General features: G+C 41.7%; 1 protein-coding gene across 4 annotated transcripts in view; it reads right to left on the reverse strand.

Moving 5' to 3' along the window:
• AFF1 (ALF transcription elongation factor 1) overlaps positions 1-26052 on the reverse strand; it is a 208258-nt gene that overhangs the window by 136172 nt on the left and 46034 nt on the right. The gene's annotated exons all lie outside the window — the stretch shown is intronic.

Raw genomic sequence — 26052 nt, forward strand, 5'->3', positions numbered from 1 at the left:
AAAATACTTGGATGAGCAAGGATGGAGGGAGGCTGTGCTTCAGCATCTCATAGGGACCAGCACACTGGAGGAGCTGAAGACTCTTAGATGAATACTGAATAACTGCCTGCACTGTGGACTCTCCATTCTTCTACCTAGAATCATGACAACATTGCCCGTCTCATATAGTCCAGATTGTATTACTAAATCGTGGTGAAATACAAACATGTTAATGCCTGGCACTAAAACGACAATGCTGGGAGGGAGGCCCAAGGCACCTCTATCAAGGGTTCTCAAAGTGTGTTTACTAGATTCCTGGGAGTCCCCAAGACCGTCTCAGAGGTCAGAACTATTTTTAGAATAACACAAAGACATTGTCTTTTCACTGTGCTGACATTTGCACTTATGGTGCAAAAGCAATTATGGGGAAACTGCTGGCGCCTTCGCACTAATCAAAACGGTGGCTGCAAATGAAACTAGTAGTCACTGCATTCTTCACTACCACACGTTAGTTTTTTTTTTTTTAAGCCAGTTTCCTTTATGATTGTCGTTAATGAAGCAAGCAGTCAGAATTATTACGTTCATTAAATCTTGACCCTTGAGCATGGGTCTTTTTGATGTTCTTTGTGACAAAATGGGAAGTACCCATGAAGCAGTTCACTGCACTCTGAAGTACAATGGCTGTCTGGAAGAAAAGCACTTGTGTAATTGAGTTGCAAGCTGAGCTAGCTGTTTTTTCATGCACTACCATTTTTACTTGAAAGAACAATTCACAAACTGTAGTTATTCTGACTTGGGTATTTGGCAGACATTTTATTAAAAATGAACAAAGTTGAGCCTGTTTCTTTGAGGAAAACAATTGACAGTACTTACTGCCAATGATGAAATTTGAGCTTTCAAGCATTTTGGAAGACTTTTTACATCTGCCACATAATCTTGCCAGCTTCGCCAATACTTAAAGACTTTCCTGATGAGATCAGGATGACAGTAATGAGAGTTATATGAGAAGGTCTGCCTTAGTTTCCAAATGACCAATGGTATAACAGAATCATACATGGGTAGGCCAGGTGCAGTGGCTCACGCCTGTAATCCCAGCACTTTGGGAGGCTAAGGCAGGCAGATCGCTTAAGCTCAGGAGTTTGATACCAGAGCTTGGACAACATGGTGAGACCCCATTTCTACCAAAAACACAAAAAATTAGCTGGGCGTAGTGGCACGCATCTGTGATCCCAGATATTGGGAGGCGGAAGTTGCAGTGAGCTGAGATTGTGCCACTGCACCCCAGCCTCTCAAACAAAAACCAAAATCATGCATGGATGAAAGATCCACTGAAAAAAAAGTGCAAAACAGACCAACTGATTTTAATGTATCAAAGGTTTAGTTTTTTTAAAAAGCTCATTTCAGGCCGGGCGCGGTGGCTTACGCCTGTAATCCCAGCACTTTGGGAGGCGAGGAGGGCGGATCACGAGGTCAGGAGATCGAGACCATCCTGGCTAACATGGTGAAACCCTGTCTCTACTAAAAATACAAAAAATTAGCCGGGCAAGGTGGCGGGCGCCTGTAGTCCCAGCTACTCGGGAGGCTGAGGCAGGAGAATGGCGTGAACCCGGGAGGCAGAGCTTGCAGTGAGCAGAGATCGTGCCACTGCACTCCAGCCTGGGTGACAGCGAGACTCCATCTCAAAAAAATAAATTAATTAATTAAATTAAAAGCTCATTTCAGATTCCACATTCCCCTAAACTTTAAGAAACTACCACTTACAGAGTTTTGGTATAATATCAAAGAAGGTATTAAAAATACTCATCCTCTTTCTGTGTGAAGTTGGATTTTCTTTATAGACTTCAACCAAAACAACATTGCAACAGATTAGAATCAGATTCAATCTGTTTGGGTTGGGCATCCCAAATCTGAAAATCTGAAATCCAAAATGCTCCAAAATCCAAAACTTTTTGAGTACTGACATGATGCTCAAAGGAAATGCTCACTGGAACAAGAATATATAATGCAAATATTCCAAAATCAGAAAAAATCTGAAATCCAAAACAATTCTGGTCCCAAGCATTTTGGATAACCTGTATGAGAATCTAGCTGTCTTCTATTAAGCTAGACAGTAAAGAGATTTCCATGAATGTAAAATAATGCCATTCTTTCTCAATATTTTTTTTAATTTTGGAAAATCGGTCTTATAAAAGTTTTATTTAGGTCAATATGTAATGGGTTTTAAATATTTTAAATACCTCAATTTTAATTTTTAATATAGTAAATAACAATATCTAAAACATACATATACAAAAGCTCTTTGGGTTTCACAGTAATTGAGGTGCAAACTTATTCTATATCATTCGCTAATACTTCCATGTCTCCCTCACCTCTCCACACTCATCGAGCCTTCTTTTAATTAAAGTTGTTATATATTACAACTATTCCATGTAACCTCTTAGCACCTAGATCAGTTTTAGCAAAATGTGGTCAAACCACCTGGGGCATATGTTAAAAACAGACTCTAGATCCTAGTTGCAGAACTACTGAAATAGAATCCTTGTGGGGTGAAGTCCCAGGAATATGCATTTCAATAAATTCTCCAGGTGATGCTTGTAGTCTGCTTTCATTTGAAAGCCATTTACCTAGATCATGCTTATTTAAAAAATAATTTTAAGAAGTTTTTGATTCAGTTTTGATTTATAATCCTTGAATCATTTTAAGGACCATAATTGGCCAGCATTTATTTTCGTTTGTAAGAAATCTATATCGGACAACAAAATACCTTTGTACGCATATTTTCTTTTGCAATAGTAGAGTGGTAAGCCTTCAAGGAAACCAGGCAAAAGTCTACTCTCAAGAATTTTTTGGTGGCTGTTTTTCCCCATTTTTCTCTTGCTGTTTTATCTATACCGACTGTGATCATTTATGCTATAAACAAATTAGTATCAGACATAACTGCTGAAAAAAATACTTCATAATAGCACTTACTTTTAAAATGTCCATTTAGCACAGGCTAGAAATGTAACATTGATAATATTAAAATTATACTTTTTGAACTATGTTAATTGATCTGACACCACTTAAATATGAGGAAATAGACCAGGCATGGTGGCTCATGCCTGTAATCCCAGTGCTTTGGGAGGCCAAGGTAAAAAGATTGCTTGAGGCCAGGAATTTGACACCAGCCTGGGCAACATCGCAAGTCCTTGTCTCTATTAAAAAACAATTTAAAAATTAGCTGGATATATAGTTCTAGCTACTTGGGAGGCTGAGGCAAGAGGATTGTGTGAGCCCAGGAATTCACGGCTGCAGTGAGCTATGAGAACACCACTGAACTCCAGCCTAGGTGACAGGGCAAGACCTAGTCTCAAATAAATGAATAAATAAATGGAAAAAAATTTTTAATACAGCAAATACTTACCCCCAAAGATATATGGAAGCAATACCAGATTAGAATTACACCTGAGATTCCCTGGGCTCTCAAAATGGTTTGTAATGTAAATTCATGGGAGTAATTTGAAACAAGTGGGATGATACTAGATTATAATACATCTAAAATTACTAAGTACAGGAGAAATGATTTGTGACTTGGATACTGTATGTGGCTAAAAAAGTACTGCAATACCAACATGGGCATTATTATTTCCAAGTGTTTTGAAAACACCATTGTATCCAACCCACCATCTTGATCAGCAGTGAAACTGAACAAAAAGGCATTCTTAACCTTTGAGGGGCAAAGAATTCTTTGGCTTTCTGATGAAATTTGAGGACACTGAAGTACAACCTTTGTTAAACTTCCGTGCAATTTGATTCCCCTGAAACCCACTTAGGAAAAATGTGAGGCTCCGTAGATTTCAGGTTAAGAATCCCTGGACCCAGGTCCTGCTTATAGACCCAATTTACCCTACAAATAAGGAGTAAAATCGCCCGTTAATCTTTATTGCCCAGTTGGGCACGGTGGCTCATGCCTGTAATCCCAGCACTGTGGGAGGCTGAAGTAAGTGGATCACTTGAGGTCAGGAGTTTGAGACCAGCCTGGCCAACATGGTGAAACCCTGTCTCAGGCATGCTGGCATGCGCCTGTAGTCCCAGCTATTCAGGAGGCTGAAGCAGAAGAATTACTTGAACCTGGGAGGCAGAGGTTGCAGTGAGCCGAGATCGCACCACTGCACTCCAGCCTGGGCAACACAGTGAGACACCATCTCAAAAAAAAAAAAAAAAAAAAAAAAAACTTCATTGCCCTTTTAAGAACTTAAGAGTTGGCCAGGCCTGGTGGCTCACACCTGTAATCCCAGCACTTTGAGAGACTGAGGTGGGAGGATCACTTGAGGCCAGGAGTTGAAGACCAACCTGGGCAACATTGCGAGATCTCACCTCCCCTAAAAAAATTTCTTTTATAATTAGCTGGGCATGGTGGCTCACACCTGTAGTCCCAGCTACTCAGGAGGCTAAGGCAGGGGGATCACTTGCGCCCAGGAATTTGAGATTACAGTGAGCCACTTCACTCCAGCTTGGGCAACAAAGCAAGACCGTCTCTGAAAAAAAAAAAAAAAAAAGGAAAAGAAAAAATTTAAACAGGTTGCCTTATTCAGAATTCTAACATACTGCATTTGTACCACAATGGTCATTCAACAATTCTACCCTTTGTAGCATTTTTGGTCTAAACGTCACATAGGTCAAATCCCCTAAGAACTGCTACTTCATTTCAATGGAATGATGTTTAACCAGGACACTGCTAAAATCACTTTGCCAAGAGAAGGGTGCTCAAGGTTGCCATTGAAAATCTCAAGTGAAGCAGACACAGGAAAAGGGAGGAGATAATGGAGGAGAATAAAAACAGGCATTACCCAGAAGGCAGAGAGCAAGGGCGACTGCTAATGAGCACTACTAGAAATTAGTCGGCTCTCCCTTCAGCTGTGACCTCAACACAAAGCAGCCCTCCTACCCTTATTTCACACTTTCCAGGTTCTCTGCTTTTATCTTTAAACTGGGGTTACCTGGAGATTCTCACGACCTAAGGGCAAATCTATTGCTAGATCCTTAATATCCAAATGTCCTCTTTCTTACAACCAGGATTCAGGCTCTCACTTCCCACTTGGTTTTCTCCACTTGAAAAAGAAAAGCACGAGCCGGGCGCGGTGGCTCACGCCTGTCATCTCAACACTTTGGGAGGCCGAGGCGGGTGGATCACGAGGTCAGGAGATCGAGACCATCCTGGCTAACATGGTGAAACCCAGTCTCTACTAAAAATACAAAAAATTAGCCGGGCGTGGAGGCAAGCGCCTGTAGTCCCAGCTACTCGGGAGGCTGAGGTAGGAGAATCGCTTGAACCTGGGAGGGGGAGGTTGCAGTGAGCCGAGATTGCACCACTGCACTCCAGCCTGGTGACAGAGCGAGACTCCGTCACCAAAAAAAAAAAAAAAAAAAAAAAAAAGAAAAGCAGTCCTCTCATCCACCCCAAATCAATATTAAAATGGTGCATTGCTCCAGGTGTAAATACCTCCGAGGCCCCCAAAGGAACAGTTCTCTGTAGGAGGAGAGTCCCAGGGTTAAATCAACATTAATAGATAGATCCTTATTAAACACATCCAGGTAACAAGCCTGTGACAAGGTCCCTATGCCTATCTACAAATTAGAATTATGAAATGAGATGTATAGGGCCATCAGAAGTTAGACTTTCTCTAATAAAGTAAATCTGATTCAACTGTTTGGTTCAAGAATAAAGATTTACAGTTTTTCAACATTCTTGTAGGAGGTATACAAGCAAAAATGTATAGAAATTACTGCTCAATTTTGCCTCTTCACTCAGTCTTTTTCTTTACCTGATCTGGTCTACAATTTTCCATATCTCCTCCTATTTGTGCATTAATAAAACATTCCCTTCCTTACCCTAATACCCTGATTAATCAGGGATATTAGCCTACAATTATACCAATTACTTATTATCAGTCTACAAACAAGCTCAAGTTCCCCCACTTCCTCTGCAACACACACACACACACACACACACACACACACAGAGTTTATTTTTTAATAAATGTTTTATTTTAGAATAACTTTAGATTTACAGAAAAGTTGCAAAGGATTATACCCCCAGCCAGTTTCCTCACTGTTTACATCTTACACTACCATTGGCCACTTGCCAAAACTAAGAAATCAACATTGGTATATTACTATGAAATAAACTTTAGACTTTGTTTTGATTTTACCAGTTTTTCCATCAGTGACATCTTTCTGGTCCAAGATGCAACCCAAGGTATCTTAAAACTGCATTATTTCTCAGTTTTTCCTTGTTTTTCAAGACTGACAGTTTTGAGGAGTTTGGGCTGGCTATCCTGTAGAATGTTCCTCTATCTGGTTTTGGCTGATGTTTTCCCTTCAAAGGAGGGACAGAATGAAGCAGACACAGGAAAAGGGGTGGTAATAGCTATACATATTTGAAATTCTTCTCTAAGAAAGATTTGCCTCTTCTCCATTTATTTACTCATTCAATTATTTATTTATATGAGCATGGTCTCACAGATATTTCCTTTGAACTTTGTGTCATAATCCACTACATGATTGACTTTGTTATCAAATTGTTCCAGCCTTGGCCACTGGGAGCCCCTTCAGGTTGGCTCCTTGCCCCTTTGATATGCCCCATCCTTTTGTGTCTCCAGCACTCCTTCCTTTCTGTTACTACAGGATGCTCCAGGCTCATCATCTATTTTCTCTACCCTAGTCCCAGAACAAGCCATTTCTCCCAATACATTGGTTTCTTCTCTGTAAGCGCTACCACCCAGTCTCCTTCTGCCATCACTGCCAAGCTTCTTACACCAAGAGAAGTTGGCTTCCTTTATGATGCCAGTGACCACCTCCCATGAAAGGCTCTCTGTAGACTTCAAGCAACTCAATCTTATTTTACAATTCTTTCTGCTCACACATCCAGGATCCAGGATAGAGCTCTAACAAACCTTACTTGTCTCTTCTCAATCTAAATGCTGTCTTGTACAATATCATCAGTAACTCTCTAAATGTGTAACTCCAACCTAAACTTCTCTCTGTAACTCCAAGACTATTCTTTCCAGCTGCCCCAAAACACTTTCCTGGGCATGAAAAGGCACTTGGGAGGTTGTCCAAATAGAGCATTTTCTTATTGTGTCTACACAATAAGATCCTCCCCATCTGGATGCAGTTACAACAGATGCTGAGAGATATCTATCAATGAGCCTTAGCTGCTTCTAGGGTCTGTAAGGGGTGGTTTCTCTATATAGGAAGAAGACTATCTCCTTCACAAAAAAAGGGATTAGAAAAGACTACGGGAAAAGTGTGTTTAGTTAGTTCCTTCCTTAGGAATAAAAGCAGAAGGCAGAATTCAAAGAGAGCTTCCTATGAGCAGATCAGGAGGGACTTGGCTAACACAAAACTAAAACATTCCATATTTTATCGTGTGTTTTTTAACTGTGAAGATCAGCAATAAACCCCTTAAAATAAAATCAGCCCCATTAATAATTTGTTGAATAGCAAACACCAGTGAGTGTGAAGGAGTAGTGATGCCTTTCAAAAGGAAAGGGAAACAGGGAAGAGAAAGAGACAGGCTGAGAAATGGTCCCGAGGCCAGACCAGGCCAGAATTCATCTGAATGGCCCCAATTCCAACCCACTCCATTCCTCCTGGCCCCTCATTTATGAACCAATCACCAATCATCCAAACTAGAGATCCTTTTCCTGGCTTGTTCTCCACACATATCGCTACCAAAATCCCAGAGATTTCTTGGGATAGTGAAAGTAGAGGGATGGGAGTGGGAAGAGCTCACTTTAGATACTTCTCTTTATTTCTGAATTTATAACACTGATCTCTAATTCCTCCCATCACCACTACCACCCCCTCCACTGAATAAGCTTTCACCCTCTTGTTTTACAAAAAATACTTAATGACAAGGAAGACATTCATAGTATCAGAGTTTTTTGATTAATAAAAAAGCAGGTACAAAATCAATAATTTTTAAAAGGAAAAAAAAGCAGGTACAATACAGTATGTTTGTTAGTATCTCACTTCATCAAAATTGAATGAAATCTGTATTCAAAAGATTGACGGGGCCTCTGTAGCAAAATGCTAGCAGTAGGTATCTCTGAATGGAACAATCAGATGACTTATTTTCTTCTAGGTATTTAAAAATTGTCTAAATGTTATAAAATGAACACACACCTGTTTTTGTAGTCACAAAACTGAATCACAATTATTCTAAAAATAAAACAACTATAATCAAGTCTTAGCTCCAGGAAGGAGATAAGGGTCATCTAATCCACTTCTCCATGCAAGAATGCTCTTTCTTCTAGCGAAACTAGCTTGTTTGCGTGTCTCCAGGGACATCTGTTGTCATTACAAGGCAGCCCCTTCCACAGCAGGCCAATGATGAGGATTAGAAACTTCTATCTCCCATGAAGCTAAAATTGGCTTCTCTAGAGCCCTGTTCCATTGGTTCTACTTCTGCCCTCTTGATACTAAAGCTGTCCACTCAGCTTTCTTGTTTGCTTTTTGTTTTGTTTTTTTTTGAGACAGAGTTTCGCTCTTATTGCCTAGGCCGGAGTGCAATGGCACAATCTCAGCTGACTGCAACCTCTGCCTCCTGGGTTCAAGCGATTCTCCTGCCTTAGCCTCCCAAGTAGCTGTGATTACAGGCATGTGCCACCACACCAGGCAAATTTTTTGTATTTTTAGTAGAGACGAGGTTTCTCCATGTTGGCCAGGCTGGTCTCGAACCCTTGACCTCAGCCTCGGCCTCCAAAAGTGCTGGGATTACAGGCGTGAGCCACCACGCCCAGCCTCACTCAGCTTCTTATGCCTACTGTTTGATGGTGTATCTTTTTCTATCCTTTTCTCTTAAGTATGCATTTTTTTTTTTTTTTGAGATGGAGTCTTGCTCTGTTGCCCAGGCTGAAGTGCAGTGGCACGATCTTGGCTCACTGCAAGCTCTGCTCCCCAGGTTCACACCATTTTCCTGCCTCAGCCTCCCAAGTAGCTGGGACTACAGGCGCCCGCCACCACACCCGGCTAATTTTTTGTATTTTTAGTAGAGATGTAGTTTCACCATGTTAGCCAGGATGGTCTCGATCTCCTGACCTTGTGATCCACCTGCCTCGGCCTCCCAAAGTGCTGGGATTGCAGGCATAAGCCACTGCGCCCAGCCCAAGTATGCATTTTTAAATCTTTAGAATACATGTGCCTTAATCCATTTCCTGCTGCCTATAACAGAATACCTGAAACTGGGTAATTTATTTTAAAAAGGAATTTATTCCTTACAGTTATGGAGGCTGGGAAGTCCACGGTTAAGGGGCCACACCTGGTGAAAGCCTTCTTGCTGGTGGGGACTCTAGAGTCCCAAAGTGACACAGGGTACCACATGGTGAGGGAGCTGAGCATGCAAACGTGCTACTGCAGGTCTCTCTTCCTCTTATAAAGCCACCAGTTCAGGCCAAGCACTCATGCCTTGGTGGCTCATGCCTGTAATCCCAGCACTTTGGGAGGCCAAGGCAGGCGATCACCTGACATCAGGAGTTCGAGACAACCCTGGCCAACATGGTGAAACCCCGTCTCTACTAAAAATACAAAAATTAGCCAGACATGGTGGTGGGCACCTGTAATCCCAGCTGCTTGGGAGGCTGAGGCAGGAGAATCGCGTGAACCCGGGAGGCAGAGGTTGCAGTGAGCTGAGATCGTGCCACTGCACTCCAGCCTGGGCAACAGAGCAAGACTCCCTCTCAAAAATAAAATAAAAGCTACCAGTTCTCCTCCCATGGTAACCCATAGACTCGTTAATCTTGAATGCATTCATTCATCAGGGCAGATCCTTCATGATCCAATCACCTCTTAAAGGCTCCACCTTTTAATACTGCCACATTGGGTTTAAGTTTCAACATAAATTTTTGTGGGGTTTTTTTTTTTTTTTTTTTTTTTTTTTTGAGAAAAGGTCTCATTCTGTTGCCCAGGCTGAAGTGCAGTGGTGCAATCTCAGTTGACTGCAGCCTCGGTCTCCTGGGCTCAAGCAATCCTCCTACCTCAGCCTCCTGAGTAGCTGGGGCTACAGGCACAGGACACCACACCTGGCTAATTTTTTGTAAAGACTAGGTTTTACCATGTTGCCTAGGCTGATCTCAAACTCCTGGACTCAGGTGATCCACCTGCCTTGGCCTTCCAAAGTGCTGAGATTACAAGTGTGAGCCACCACACCTGGCCTGGAGACAGTTTCTTACAGGGTATCTAACACCCTTCCCAATTTGGACCAACTTCAGTAGCCTTATCATCCACCAAACCTCCCTCTGTCCCCTCCCCACCACTTTCCCATGAACACCCTCCAGCCCCACAGTTCTCTAATGCCACCAACCTTTGCACACAGTATTTTCTCTTCATTAGAATGCCCCTTTCCCTCTTCTCCAGCTGAAGACCCCTACCATTATCCAAACTAACAAATGCAGCTCTTCTCAGAAGCCTTCTCTGATAGTTTATCCTTCACTCTACCTAACACAAGCTCCTAGTTCTCATGCATATCAAGTCATGAGGTTGGATGGGATCAAGGGGAGTGTGTGTTTGTTTGAGCAGAAAGTCAGCCAAAAAAACAATGCAGCCAAAAGATAATTTCTGAAACAGTGAACTGTGAAGAACTCTGCTACACACAGTTGCAGCTGGTAAGATTTCCTCTTATGCATGTGTTTGCAGGTGAGATCTGCCCCCAGACTGCACAACCTGGGGTTCTCTCATTACACAATCAGTGGACTCTGATCCACAAATGGAGCAAGTGAAGATCAGTGAACAATTTCCAACATTTCAAAAAATCCAAAGGAAACCACATATTTGACCATGAGAAGTGTGTGAAGGACTCCGCTCTGGGCCTTCCTGGAGCTTATGCCAACTCAGTGTGCCAGCACCAGTGAGCCCACACTGATCAGGAAGTCTAATTAGCAACTTCGTATGTTTTGATTAATTCAAGAAAACAAATGTTTGTTTAAATATAGTTTATTTAGTAGGGGGACTCTTTTTTAGTGCCTTCAGGCAATTTAGTGTGCAGTTGAGTTAGAACCTGTGTTTTAGTGCCTTGTTACTTAAAGTGAGGATGCAGAGCAGCAGCTCTAACATGAGAGGCCTATAAGAAATGCAGTTTTAGGTCCCATCCCAGATTTCCTGAATCAGAATCTGCATTTTTGTATTATTATTATTTTTTAAGATGGAGTCTTGCTCTGTCTCCCAGGCTGGAGTGCAATGGCACGATCTCAGCTCACTGTAAACCTCCACCTCCTGGGTTCACATGATTCTCTTGCCTTAGCCTCCCGAGTAGCTGGAATTACAGGCATACATCACCACGCCCAGCTAATTTTTGTATTTTTAGTAAAGACGGGGTTTCACTATGTTGGCCAGACTGGTCTCGAACTCCTGACCTCGTAATCCACCCACCTCAGCCTCCCAAAGTGCTGGGATTACAGGCATGAGCCACCATGCCCGGCCCAGAATCTGCATTTTAACAAAACTCGAAGGTGATTCATATACTCATTGAACTCTGAGAAGCACTGTACTATAAAATCCATGACACTTAGGAATTCCATAAACTCTCAAAGACAAGTGTCCACAATTACTACCATTATTCAGTTTGAAACAGTCTCTGAACAGTATTGTGGCATAGTCATCTATGAGTTAGGGGCTTTTTCTGCCCTTGAAACTATCCCTAAATTTTCCTGAACACATACCAGGAAAGGGGAAGCATTTAAGAACTGGAAGATAGGAGATATTCCTCAGTCTCTGCAGGGATGTTTTCCTCTTTTGTGGGAGAAGAAAACTACATATATAGGCAAGCCACAATGATCAGTAAATTGCAGCTTATTAGTTATACTAAGATCTGGTCTTCTCACACATAAAAGAGGTTACATCAACTACTGGCACTTACTGTGATACCTAGCCTGTCGTAAATGTGCTGTTTTTATTCCTAGCAAATGTTTTAATCCAAGCAATTCAAAACCTAATTGGAGGTATGGATTTTACCTTCCATCTGAGGACTAAGGCTGCCTTCCAAAAAGTCAGGGGAGTTTTATTTGAGGCTTATTGGTTGTGGACTCTGTTTCCTACCTAGGTCACATGCAAAACAGGAAGATTAAAACTAAATCAAATCAACATTTATTGAGCATTTTTACGTCTAAAGCTCACGCAACCCTATAGGAAAGCATGTTTTTAAAAAAATCTTTGTCTTCTAAGGACTTACTCAAAGAAAGGGCTACTCCATTTTCTAAATCCTAAATGTCTTGAAATTACAATTAATCTAGAGAACAAAAAGTTGATTAATAACCAATTACACATATTTTCATGATCAAGGATCTATGTTATTGAGCTGATTAAATCTTGTCATTTTATACATCATGTTTAAGAATTCATTTAAGAAAATTACAGAAGTTGTAGCAACAGGGTTTTTCAGGTTTACAGTATTTCCTACATTCTCAGAAAGGAGGGGTCTTCCCTTGCTAATCCAATTAGAACTTTGTCAAGGTGAGAACTCACAGCTGGGAACTATGCTCCCAACTGACACTGACACCTCAAAGCTGGCCAGCTTCATGCCTTAAAACGCTTGACAACTTAATGGGTCCCTACACTGTCACTTGGGAATTCACATAAAGATGACTTTCTTCCAAATATGATAATGTTCCCTCAGTACACGTGGTTGAGGCACTTAGTAACAATCTTAGATACCACAGTCCAGCAAAATGGCAAGGAAGGTGTTAGGAATTAATTTTGTAAGTAATATGAATTTACTGAGCATGCACAATATTCCTAGCTCTAAGTGCTTCACCCATATTAAATTAATTCCAAGCCTTTAAGCCAAGTACAATATCACCATCCTTGCTTCAGAGATAAGAAAAATGAGGCCCCAAGAAAATGGGCAATTTTCTCAGTCATGCAAACTGGTAAGTGGTGGGACTGAGATATGACCCTGCACTCGAGAGTCCATAATCTTCATCACTATGCTACACAGCCTCTCTTGATAAGCTATTGTTACACTCTTGAGGAAGCAGTCATAAATCCTATGACTTTTTACAAGCCTTTGGAAAATCACTTTTCCTGATACCTAGATATGTTTCAGCACAGCACTCCCAAATTTGATGTTACTTTCGAGCTCAGCTAGATAGCTTCTGCAAAAGGCAAATAGTAATGTATTATCATGGTTGGTTTGGTTTTCTTGAGAAGTGTCTGAAGGTTGAAAGAAAATTCAATAAAAGACCAAAGTATCTACCATATTTCAATAATGGAAAAGGATGTTAAAAAGAAAAAAAAAAAAAAAAGCAATTTGAAGTAAACATGAAAACCCAGTCCTGTTGGATTAATTTGTTGATTTATTTTCCAGATGTTTCAGGTACCATAAACACTAAAGTCTCCACGGTGATTAGCAAGCCACATTAAAGATGTAGTTAAGGGACGTCCATTGCACCCACATCCTTTAGAAAAAAACGTAGTAAAAAGTCTCAGAGCTGAGAGTTAATGTTACTGAGTCTTAAGGAGAGTAGCCACAGTTATGGAGGCTGGTATCCTCTAGGACAATCATTTTGTGACTATAAAGTGATTTTAAAAGAACCTGGGTCAAAACAATTTCAACAGTATTTTTCTCTTTTGTAAACAAATATGTAGTTGCAGAAGGCTATATATGTTGGTTACATTTTTTTTTTTTTTTTTTTTTTTGGAGATGGAGTCTCGCTCTGTCGCCCAAGCTGGAGTGCAGGGGGGCGATCTCTGCTCACTGCAAGCTCCACCTCCCCGGTTCACACCATTCTCCTGCCTCAGCCTCCTGAGTAGCTGGGACTACAGGTGCCTGCCACCAAGCCCAGCTAATTATTTTTGTATTTTTAGTAGAGACAGGGTTTCACCATGTTAGCCAGGATGGTCTCGATCTCCTGATCTCGTGATCCGCCCGCCTCTGCCTCCCAAAGTGCTGGGATTACAACCGTGAGCCACCGCGCCTGGCCTTTTTTTTTTTTTTTTGAGACAGAGTCTTGCTCTGTCGCCCAGGCTGGAGTGCAATGGCACAAACTCGGCTCACTGTAACCTCCACCTCCTGGGTTCAAGTAATTCTCCTGCCTCAGCCTCCTGAGTAGCTGGGATTACAGGTGCCCACCACCACACCCAGCTAATTTTTACATTTTTAGTAGAGACAAGGTTTCACTATGTTGGCCAGGTTTGTCTCAAACTCCTGACCTCAGGTGATCCACCCACCTCGGCCTCCCAAAGTGCTAGGATTACAGGTGGGAGCTACCGCACCCAGCCTACGTTACATATTTCTAACAAGCTCAAATAAGCAGATCACAGCTGAGGGAACAAAATAAAATAATAAATAAATATTTTCCACACAAACAGTTTTCTCAGTACTCATGCATTTATTCTCAGAGTTGAATCAAGTTCCTGGGAAACACACCATTTGGGGCAGCCTCACATTGCCTACATGTAATATTTAACCTTTGGTTTTTTGATAAACCTTGATGACAGCAATTTCATATTACCCAAGTCGCCATTTACAAGATACTCCTTTCACTCCCCTTCTTGCTGGCCACTAGTGGCTAGCAGTGTTGCTCATGAATGGCACCCTCTCTGAAACCACACTTGAGGTACTTCAGGGATTCAAGAAGTTAAGTTCCCCTCCGGTATGCAGCTCTCCAGAGATTAGTCTTATGGCCTTATGTTTTCTTCACATCGCTTTGATATCAACAGCTGACCAAAGCTCTTTGGATATTACCAAAGAACACGGCCAGAGGTTCCTCCTGAAGGCATCTTGCTCTGTCTCCCACAAGTTAGGCAGTCTTTTTTTTTTTTTTTTTTTTTTTTTTTTTAAATAGGTACAAGGTCTCACTATACTTCCCAGACTGGTCTCCAACTCCTGGCTTCAAGCAATTCTCCTGCCTCGGCCTCCCAAAATGCTGGAATTACAGGCACAAGCCACCCCACCTGGCCAGTTTCACAGTCTTTTATTATTATTTTTATACTTTAAGTTCTGGGATACATGTGCAGAACGTGCAGGTTACATAGGTATACGCATACTAAGGTTGTTTGCTGCACCCATCGACCTGTCATCTACATTAGGTATTTCTCCTAATGCTATCCCTCCCCTAGTCTCCCATTCCCTGACAGGCCCTGGTGTGTGATGTTCCCCTCCCTGTGTCCATGTGTTCTCACTGTTCAATTCCCACTGATGAGTGAGAACATGTGGTGTTTGGTTTTCTGTCCTTATGATAGTTTGCTGAGAATGATAGTTTCCAGCTTCATCCATGTCCCTACAAAGGACATGAACTGATCCTTTTTTATGTCTGCATAGTATTCCATGGTATATATGTGCCACATTTTCTTTATCCAGTCTATCACTGATGGGCTTTTGGGTTGGTTCCAAGTCTTTGCTATTGTGAACAGTGCTGCAATAAGCATATGTGTGCATGTGTCTTTATAGCAGAATGATTTATAATCCTTTGGGTATATAACCAGTAAGGGGATTGCTGGGTCAAATGATATTTCTGGTTCTAGATCCTTGAGGAATCACCACACTGTCTTCCACAGTGGTTGAACTAATTTACACTCCCATCAACAGTGTGAAAGTGTTCCTATTTCTCCACATCCTCTCCAGCATGTTGTTTCCTGACTTTTTAATGATCGTCATTTTAAGTGGTGTGAGATGGTATCTCATTGTGGTTTTAATTTGCATTTCTCTAATGACCAGTGATGATGAGCTGTTTTTCATGTTTTTTGGCCGCATAAATGTCTTCTTTTGAGAAGTCTCTATTCATATCCTTCACCCACTTTTGGATGGTGTTGTTTCTTGTAAATTTAAGTTATTTGTAGATTCTGGATATTAGCCCTTTGTCAGATGGATAGATTGCAAAAATTTTCTCCCATTCTGTAGGTTGCCTGTTCACTCTGATGGTGGTTTCTTTTGCTGTGCAGAAGCTCTTTAATTACATCCCATTTGTCAATTTTGGCTTTGTTGCCATTGCTTTTGTTGTTTTAGTCATGAAGTCTTTGCCCATGCCTATGTCCTGAATGGTATTGCCTAGGTTTTTTTCTAGGGTTTTTATGGTTTTAGGTCTTATGTTTAAGTCTTTAATCCATCTTGAGTTAATTTTTGTATAAGGTGTAAGGAAGGGGTCCAGTTTCAGCTTTCTACATATGGCTAGCCAGTTTTCCCGAACCATTTATTAAACAGGGAATCCTTTCCCCATTGCTTATTTGTGTCAGGTTTGTCAAAGATAAGATGGTCGTAGATGTGTGGTGTTATTTTTGAGGCCTCTGATCTGTTCCATTGGTCTATATATCTGTTTTGGTACCAGAATCATGCTGTTTTGGTTACTGTAGCCTTGTAGTATAGTTTGAAGTCAGCATGATGCCTCCAGCTTTGTTGTTTTTGCTTAGGATTGTCTTGGTTATATAGGCTCTTTTCTGGTTCCATATGAAATTTAAAGTAGTTTTTTCTAATTCTGTGAAGAAAGTCGATGGTAGCTTGATGGGAATAGCACTGAATCTATAAATTACTTTGGGCAGTATGGCCATTTTCATGATACTGATTCTTCCTATCCATGAGCATGGAATGTTTTTCCATTTGTTTGTGTCCTCTCTTATTTCCTTGAGCAGTGGTTTTTAATTATCCTTGAAGAGGTCCTTCACATCCCTTGTAAGTTGTATTCCTAGGTACAGTTTCACAGTCTTAAGAAGGTCCTACAGATAGGCAAATATCGCATGTTTTTACTCAAATGTGGTAGCTAAAAAAAAAAAAAAGTTGATCTAATGGAGTAGGGAACCATATGATGGTTACCAGAGGCTGGGAGGCAGGGTATGGAGAGAGGTTGGTTAATGGTTCAAAACTGTTCCTTCCATACAGTTAGATGGAAGGAACAGGTTCTAGTGTTTGATAGCACAGTAGGGTGACTACAGTTAACAATAATTTATTATATATCTCAAAGCAGTTGTAAGAGAAGGTTTGAAATGTTCCCAGCACAAAGAAATGATAAATGTTTTAAGTGATGAATATCCTAATTGCCCTGATTTAATCATTACACATTGTATACATGTATCTAATGTATCTGTACCTCCATAAGTATGTACAATTATTATATATCAAAAACAAAAAAAAAAACTGCTGAATCAGAAACTCTGGGGTTGGTGGGTGGGCGGGAATAACAAGACCCCAGCTTAAAACTGGATTTTTTTTTTTTTTTTTTTTTTTGAGTCTCACTCTGTCCCCCAAGCTGAAGTGCGGTGGCACAATCTCGGCTCACTGCAATCTCCACCTCCTGGGCTCAGGTGATCCTCCTACCTCAGCCTCCCGAGTAGCTGGGACTACGAGCGTGTGCCACCACACCCAGCTAAATTTCTGTATTTTTAGTAGAGATGGGGTTTCACTATGTTGGCCAGGCTGGTCTTAAACTCCTGGCCTCAAGTAATCCACCCGCCTCGGCCTCCCAAGTGCTGGGATTACAGGGATTACAGGCGTGAGCACTGTGCCTGGCCAGACTGAATGATTTTTAAAACACAAATAATAACTTGCAAAAAGGGGGTGATGTGCTAAATCATTACTACTCTCTGGTGGTTATTGCTTCTGGTTTCCACATGGGTATTAATCAGTTATCACCTACTGAAGAATTAGGACTTCCACACAGAGGGTTGGCTCTCCACCAAGTCTAACTCATCCCGGTCTATAAATTCTTGGTTATCAAGACCCTAAATGACCCCTGACTCAAGGCCCAGAGCTGTTATGTTCAGATCCTGCTCAAGAGGGGATAAATGGTCTGGAAGAGGGTGCAGAGCACCTTCCTAGGGTCAATCAGGCCATCCAGCCTGAGCCCTGAATTTCCTGCCCCCCAAGGTAGATGCATTAAAGTCTTATCCACAAGCAACATTATTGCTTATACATTATAATAATAAGATTCTGAGAAGGAAATCAAGAGGGAGTGGCTATTATATAACAGCTAGAGCAGAGCACAGAGAAAGCAGCAAAGACATTTAGTCCTCTTCTTTATTTTACTGATAAGAAATTCAAGATAAGGGTTTTCAGTTTTAAATAGGCTTGAAGATAAGGATTTAAGGCAAGAGAATCACTTGATGCCAGCCGTTTGAGACCAGCCTGGGCAACACAGCAAGACCCCCATCTCTACAAAAAATAATATGAAATTAGCTGGGCATGGTGGTGTGCACCTGTAGTCCCAGCTACTCAGGAGAGTGAGGCTAGAGGATCACTTGTACCCAGCGAACCATGCTCATACCACTGCACCCCAGCCTGGGCAACAGAGACTCTGTCTTTAAAAAATGATGATGATTTTAAAAATAATAATAATAACCACAATACTATTGTTATCTAAAATGTTTCCTTTAATATTACTTAATATTAATGTAATATTAATAAAATTTCCCTTACTAGCATCAAATATCTAATTAGTCTTCCAATTTAATTAGTGTGTTCAGATCCAAACAGGATCCTTTTATTAAAGGGTTGATATGTCTCTTAGGCTTCTTTATAATCTATATTCTTTTTTGTTTATGAGATTTATTTGTTGGGGGAAAAACAATTTTTTCTGCAGAGTTCTAACATTATGAATTTTGCTGACAGCATCCAAGAAGAGTCCTTTAACATGTTTCTCAGTCGAATGTATGCTCTATAAACTGGCTTGATCAGATTTCTGTCTAAATTTTTGGAAAGACTATTTCATAGGTGATTTGTCTACACCTCATTAAATCATGAGAGGAGGCACAATAGTTATCTCTTTTTTAAAAAATCTTAACTTTAAATAATGGATTCAGGGCCAGGCACGGTGGCTCATGCCTGTAACACAGCACTTCCGGAGGCCAAGGTGGGTGGATCACCTGAGGTCAGGTGTTCAAGACCAGCCTGGCCAACATGGTGAAACCCTGTCTCCACTAAAAATACAAGAATTAGCTGGGCATGGTGGTGGGCGCCTGTACTCCCAGCTACTCAGGAGGCTGAGGCACAAGAATCGCCTGAACCCAGGAGGTGGAGGTTGCAGTGAGCTGAGATCATGCCACTGCACTCTAGCCTGGGCAACAGAGTGAGATTCAGTCTCAAATTAAATTAAATTTAATTTAATTTTAAAAAAGGATTCAGGTGTTATTAGTCACTTTAAGACATCCCATTATAAAGTTTCTCACCAGCTCTTCACCTAAGAGTATTATCAATTAGTGGTAATCTTTGCTTATTCAGAGAGAGGATGCAAAATGATAATGTTATCACTTTTTATTAGCTATTTTTTTCTGTAAATAACTTTTTCTCTATCATTTAGTTACACTGAGTTGCAGCTTATTCAAAAAACTAGGATAAATGCTTGATTCTTTTATTATTCATTTTTTTTAAATTATGAGTTAGTTCCCTGCCATTTTCCAAAAGTAACTACTGGATTTTGCTATTTAGTATCATCTTATTTTATTTTAATTTTAATTTGTTTATTTTTTGAGATGGAGTTTTGCTCTTTTCGCAAGGCTGGAGTGCAATGGCGTGATCTTGGCTCACTGCAACCTCCACCTCAAGGCTTCAAGCGATTCTTCTGCCTCAGCCTGCCGAGGAGCTGGGATTACAGGCACCTGCCACCACGCCGAGCTCCTTTTTTTTTTTTTTTTTTTTTTTGAGACAGTGTCTCGCTGTTGTCAGGCCGGGCTGGAGTGCAATGGCATGATCTTGGCTCACTGCAACTTCTGCCTCCCAGGTTCCAGCAATTCTCCTGTTTCAGCTTCCTGAGTAGCTGAGATTACAGGCGCCTGCCACCACACCCAGCTAGTTTTTGTATTTTTAGTAGAGACAGGGTTTCGCCATGTTGGCCAGGCTGGTCTCAAACTCCTGACCTCAAGTGATCCACCCGCCTCGGCCTCCCAAAGTGCTGGGATTACAGGAGTGAGCCCCTGTGCCCGGCCTAAAATATAATTTTATATATATAAATATTAATAGTAATATATATTTTATATATTATATATTTAATATATAATGTATTATGCATAAATATATTATATATTATATTATTATTAATATTTATATATAACATATGTTGTTAGTTTCCCTTTTCTATTAAATTTAGGATTACAGTGTTTTACTTAAACTGTTTGATTTTGTTTGTATCTCTTTTCTCTATTTGTTTCCTAACAAGTACAATAATAAAACCAATACCATTACTAAACATGTTTGCTCGGAACACTTTAAGATTTGTCTTTTTTATTTTTATTTTTTTAGATGGAGTCTCACTCTGCTGCCAGGCTGGAATGCAGTGGCATCATCACAGCTCACTGCAGCCTCAGCCTCCTGGACTCAAGCAATCCTCCTGCCTCAGAATCCCAAGTAGTGGGACTACATGCCCAGCTACTTTTTTTTTTTTTTTTTTTGAGACGGAGTCTTGCTCTGTCGCCCAGGCTGGAGTGCAGTGGCGCAATCTCGGCTCACTGCAAGCTCCACCTCCCGGGTGCATGCCATTCTCCTGCCTCAGCCTCACTGAGTAGCTGAGACTACAGGCGCCCGCCACCACGCCCGGCTAATTTTTTGTATTTTTTTAGTAGAGACGGGGTTTCACCGTGGTCTCAATCTCCTGACCTCATGATCCGCCCGCCTCGGCCTCCCAAAGTGCTGGGATTACAAGCGTGAGCCACCGCGCCCGGCCTCCCAGCTACTTTTTAAAATTTTTTATATAGACAGGATATTGCTATGCTTTGCAGGCTGATGTCAAACTCCTGGACACAAGCAATCCTCCCACCTCAGCCTCCCAAAGTGCTGGGATAACAAGCTTAAACCACTGTATCCAGCTTTCTTTCTTTTTCATCCTTAAAACGTTATCTTGGCCAGGTACAGTGGCTCACGCCTGTAATCCTAGCACTTTGGGAGGCCGATGCAGGCGGATTGCCTGACTGAGCTCAGAGTTCGAGACCAGCCTGGGCAACATAGTGAAACCCTGTCTCTACTAAAACACAAAAGAAATTAGCTGGGTGTGGTGACGTGCGCCTATAGTCTCAGCTACTCGGGAGGCTGAGGCAGAATTGCTTGAACCCCAGAGACAGATGTTGCGTGAGCCGAGATTGCGCCACTGCACTCCAGACTGGGCAACACAGTGAGACTCAGTCTCAAAAAAAAAAAAAAAAAAAAAAAGATGTATCTTACTAAGACGGTGCAAAAAAAAAGCCACTTGGAAAAATAAGGTCACTTGAAATACAGTTCTCACTTTGCAAAATAGTGCAGGACCATAGAAACGACTGTGAAAGCTGAAACTGTGCAAAACAACCTTAATCATCAACAGGAAAAATTACGATTGTCCATAGCATTTACAAATTTCTGCCAAAATGCTAACAATTCTGTCACTTACACATTTATAAAGAAATGAAAAAAAGTAAAATATTTAATAGGCTATGATTTAAAACATTAGATACATTGGCAAAGTATTTTTTTTTTTTTCTTTTTTGAGACAGAGTCTCGCTCTGTCACCCAGGCTGGAGTGCAGTGGCGCCATCTTGGCTCACTGCAAGCTCCACCTCCCGGGTTCGCGCCATTCTCCTGCCTCAGTAGCTGGGACTACAAGCGCCCACCACCACGCCTGGCTAATTTTTTGTATTTTTAGTAGGGATGGGGTTTCACCATGTTGGCCAGGGTGGTCTCGATCTCTTGACCTCGTGATCCACCTGCCTCGGCCTCCCAAAGTGCTGGGATTACAAGCGTGAGCCACTGCGCCTGGCGACAAAGTATTTGTTTTTTGGGTTTTTTTTGGTTTTTTATTTGAGACAGAGTCTCGCTCTGTCACCCAGGCTAGAGTGCAGAGGCGCAATCTGGCTTAATGCAACCTCCACCTCCCAGGTTCATGCAATTCTCAGTAGCTGAGATTACAGATGTGCACCACCACGCCCAGCTAATTTTTTATATTTTTAGTACTTTTATTTTTTATTTTTTTATTTTTTGAGACACAGTCTCACTCTTGTTGCCCAGGATGGAGTGCAATGGCGCCATCTCGGCTCACTGCAACCTCTGCCTCCTGGGTTCAAGTGATTCTCCTGCCTCAGCCTCCCAAATAGCTGGGATTACAGGCATGTGCCACCATGCCTGGCTGATTTTGTATTTTTAGTAGAGACGAGGTTTCTCCATGTTGGTCAGGCTGGTCTCAAACTCCCAACCTCAGGTGATTCTCCCACCTTGGCCTCCCAAAATGCGGGGATTACAGGAGTGAACCACTGTGCCCGGCCTTAGTTTTAGTATTTTTAGTAGAGATGGGGTTTCACCATGTTGGCCAGGCTGGTCTTGAACTCCTGACTTCAAGTGATCTGCCCGCCTTGGTCTCCTAAAGTGCTGGGATTACAAGCTTGAGCCACCATGCCTGACCTGACAAAGTATTTTATTTCTTTGTGTCTTAGTCTAACTCAGGCTTTTAAAACCAAACACTAAAAACTGGGTTGCTTATAAACAACAGAAATTTATTTCTCACAGTTCTGGAGCTGGGAAGTCCAAGAGCAAGGCACAAGCAGATTCAGTGTCTGGTAAAGGCTCACTTCCCGGTTAAAAGAAGGTGCCTTCTACCTGTGTCCTCACACAGTGGAAGGGGCAAACAAGTTCCCCTTTTTTTTTTTTTTTTTTTGAGACAGAGTCTTACTCTGTCTCCCAGACTGGAGTGCAGTGGCGTGATCTCGGCTCACTGCAACCTCCGCCTCCTAGGTTCAAGCAATTCTCCTGCCTCAGCCTCTGGAGGAGCTGGGATTACAGAGACCTGCCACCACGCCTGGATAATTTTTTTTGTATTTTTTAGTAGAGACAGGGTTTTGCCATGTTGGCCAGGCTGGGCTCAGACTCCTGACCTCAGGTGATCTGTCTGCCTCAGCCTCCCGAAGTGCATAAGCCACCACGCCCAGCCCAAGCTCTCTTTTATAAGGGCACTAATCCCATTCATGAAGGTTCCACTCTCATGACCTAATCACCATCAAAGGCTCCACCTCTGAATACTGTCACTCTGGGGGTTAGAATTTCAAAATATAAATTTGCGAGGGGGATACAAACAGACTACAGCACTTTGTAAGAAAAAAAAAAAAGCCAATTTTTTTTCTTTGAACAGTGCTTGCCTTCTTCTTGTCATATAATTTCTGACACAATGTGAACATCTTTTCTTTGCCTTAGCAAACTGTTGTACTCCCTGCTAAGTATGGATCAACTTCCAACATTGAATCCTTTGCTCCTTCAATGTGGTAAAATATCTCTGCGAGTTTCTCTAATGCAAAGTGTTTGTGAGGCACCACTTCCTCTGGGACATCTTCATCCTTTTCCTCACAATGACTTTCCTCATTTATATCAGTAAGTTGACTTTCAGTAAATTTCTTCACTGCACATTCCCACAGTCAGCTATTTCTTCTGTAACTTCATTAACATTCTACAGAATCTCACTTCAGTGCTATCACTTCTCATTTATTTCCCGTGCTTTGATCTCTGTTGGCGAATTTCCTCTTTTGGTGATCCATTTATGTAAAATATCACATGGGTTTATTACTGGGAGACAGGCAACACAACTACACGCCTTGCTGTCTGTGCATAAACTGAAGAGCAGATGTTAGTGACCAGTCACCAACAGGCTTTAAGAGGAAGAGAATGACTGGTTAGAGATTGTGATGCACGTCTGTTATTTATAAAGTGATTTGTGGTATAACAAGCTAGAAGCAGACTTTGTGCTTTATGAAATTGCACAGTTAATAAACTGTCCTAACTGAAATCTGAACCACTATGTTGGGGGCTGGAGCTATTTAAAACATAATAACTAGGCCGGGGTGCTGGCTCATACCTGTAATCCCAGCACTTTGGGGAGATCGAGACAGGTGGATCCCTTGAGGCCAGGAGTTTGAGACCAGCCTGGTCAACATGGTGAAATCCCATCTCCACTAAAAATACAAAAATTATCTGGGCATGGTGGTGGGTGCGTGGAATCACAGGCTACTCTGGAGGCTGAGGCAGAAGAATTGCTTGAACCTGGGAAGTGGAGATCACAGTGAGCCACGATCACACCACTGCACTCCAGCCTGAGCAACAGAGCGAGATTCCATCTCAAAAATAAAGAAAGAAAATAAATAAACCATAATAACTGAAATTTGTGCATATCAGAACTATGCAAAGCAAGGCCTGCCTACAATTCCTCTAAGTAACTATAAATAATCAACTTAAAAAACTGTTAAGTTTGGGAGGCTGAGGCGGGCAGATCACGAGGTCAGCAGATCGAGACCATCCTGGCTAACACAGTGAAGCCCTGTCTCTACTAAAAACAGAAAAAATTAGCTGGGCGTGGTGGCGGGCACCTGTGGTCCCAGCTACTCGGGAGGCTGAGGCAGGAGAATGGCGTGAACCTGGGAGGCAGAGCTTGCAGTGAACCGAGATTGCGCCACTGCACTCCAGCCTGGGCGACAGAGCAAGACCCCGACTCAAAACAAAACAAAACAAACAAAACACTGTTAAGTTCATTTGTTCATTGTTACTTTTTTTTTGTGGGGGGGGGGGGGGGGGGGGGGGGCGGTGCCTCGGCCTCGCAAAGTGCTGGGATTACAGGTGTGAGCCAACAAGCCTGGCCATTACTTTCAACTTTTAAAGGATGAGTTCCTCCCTCAACTTTTTAAAATGTTATTTTATAATTATATATCAAATTTAATAGTTCCAAAGTAAGCCACAAAGCAAGGTACATTCAGGAACGTCTAGCTTCTATCGTTGTCTCCTCCATCTGTTCTCTTCAATCAGTTTTTAAGTTTGCTTTCTATTATTCTTTTAATATAAGCAAATGAATGTACATTTTCATTTTTTTCTACCCTTACTAAAGGTAGCATTATTGTACATGTTGTCCTATACCTTACTTTAAAAAATAATATCTCTTAGAGATTATGCAACAGTAGAAAATAGTCCATTTCCTTTTACAGGTATATTAAGACTCTAGTGTGTTGAAATCTCAAATGGGTTTCCTTTTTTATTTTCTTAGAGATGGGGTCTCACTACAATGCCCAGGCTGGAGTGCAGTGGCTATCCATCGACTCCCAAGTAATTGGGATTACAAGGCATGTACCGCCATGCCCAGCTGGGGTTTTTTTTTTTTTAAGCCAACTCTTTATTGATATTTGGATTATTTCCACTCTTTTGCTATTACATATAGTTTGTAATGACAAGACTTCTGGACATTTTTTTCATATTTTGCCAGTGTATCTTAGATTCCTAGGGGCTAGGTGCAGTGGCTCACACCTGTAATCCCAGCACTTTGGGAGGCAGAGGCAGGCGGATCACCTGAGGTCAGGGAGTTTGAGACCAGCCTGGTGAACATGGCGAAACCCTGTCTCTACTAAAATTACAAAATTCAGCCGGGCTTCATGGCACATGCCTGTAATCCCAGCTATTCGGGAGGCTGAGGCAGGAGAATGACTTGAACTCAAGAGGCAGAGGTTGCAGTGAGTTGAGATCACGCCACTGCACTCCAGCCTGGGCGACAGAGCAAGATTCCGTCTCGAAAAAAATAAAAAGAGAGGCAGAGGCAAAGGAGAAGGTATTCAGTGATTCCAGTTGTTTGAAGACCACTGAAGTTGAGAGTACATGAGGCAAACTTTCAATGGGGAACACTTCATTGGACCACAAGAGGAATAGTTTTCTGGGCTTTAGAGACAGTCTGAGCAAAGAGTTATACCTGGTCAAAACAGAACAAGCCCGTTTTCTATTTAAAAAGGGAAGCGGGAGACAGGGTGAGCTACCAGTGCTAGAAAATTATGGTGGGAAAAGCAGAGACAGACTAACCAAATATTTAGAAATACTGCTGTAATAAAACCTTGTAACTAGGCACCTCCAGTAAAACATAATACCCAACACTGATTACGAAGTAAATCCAAGAAAAGGTAGCAAGAGCTCATGAAGGTCTTCTGGCTACAGACAAGGATATATCCCACCTTAAGTGGAATCATTTCTACTCAGGATTAAAATCCAAGAAACAAGCAGGCTCACTATGAAACTTTGTATTATATTGATTGCACCACTGTACTCCAGCTTGGGCAACAGAGCAAGACCCTGTCTCCAAAAGAATAAAAATTTAAAAAGAAACTACACTATGAAATTTACTAGACAGATTCTATCAT

The sequence above is a fragment of the Hylobates moloch genome, unplaced genomic scaffold, assembly GCF_009828535.3.
Source record: "Hylobates moloch isolate HMO894 unplaced genomic scaffold, HMol_V3 SCAFFOLD_2, whole genome shotgun sequence".
Lineage (NCBI taxonomy): Eukaryota > Metazoa > Chordata > Mammalia > Primates > Hylobatidae > Hylobates > Hylobates moloch.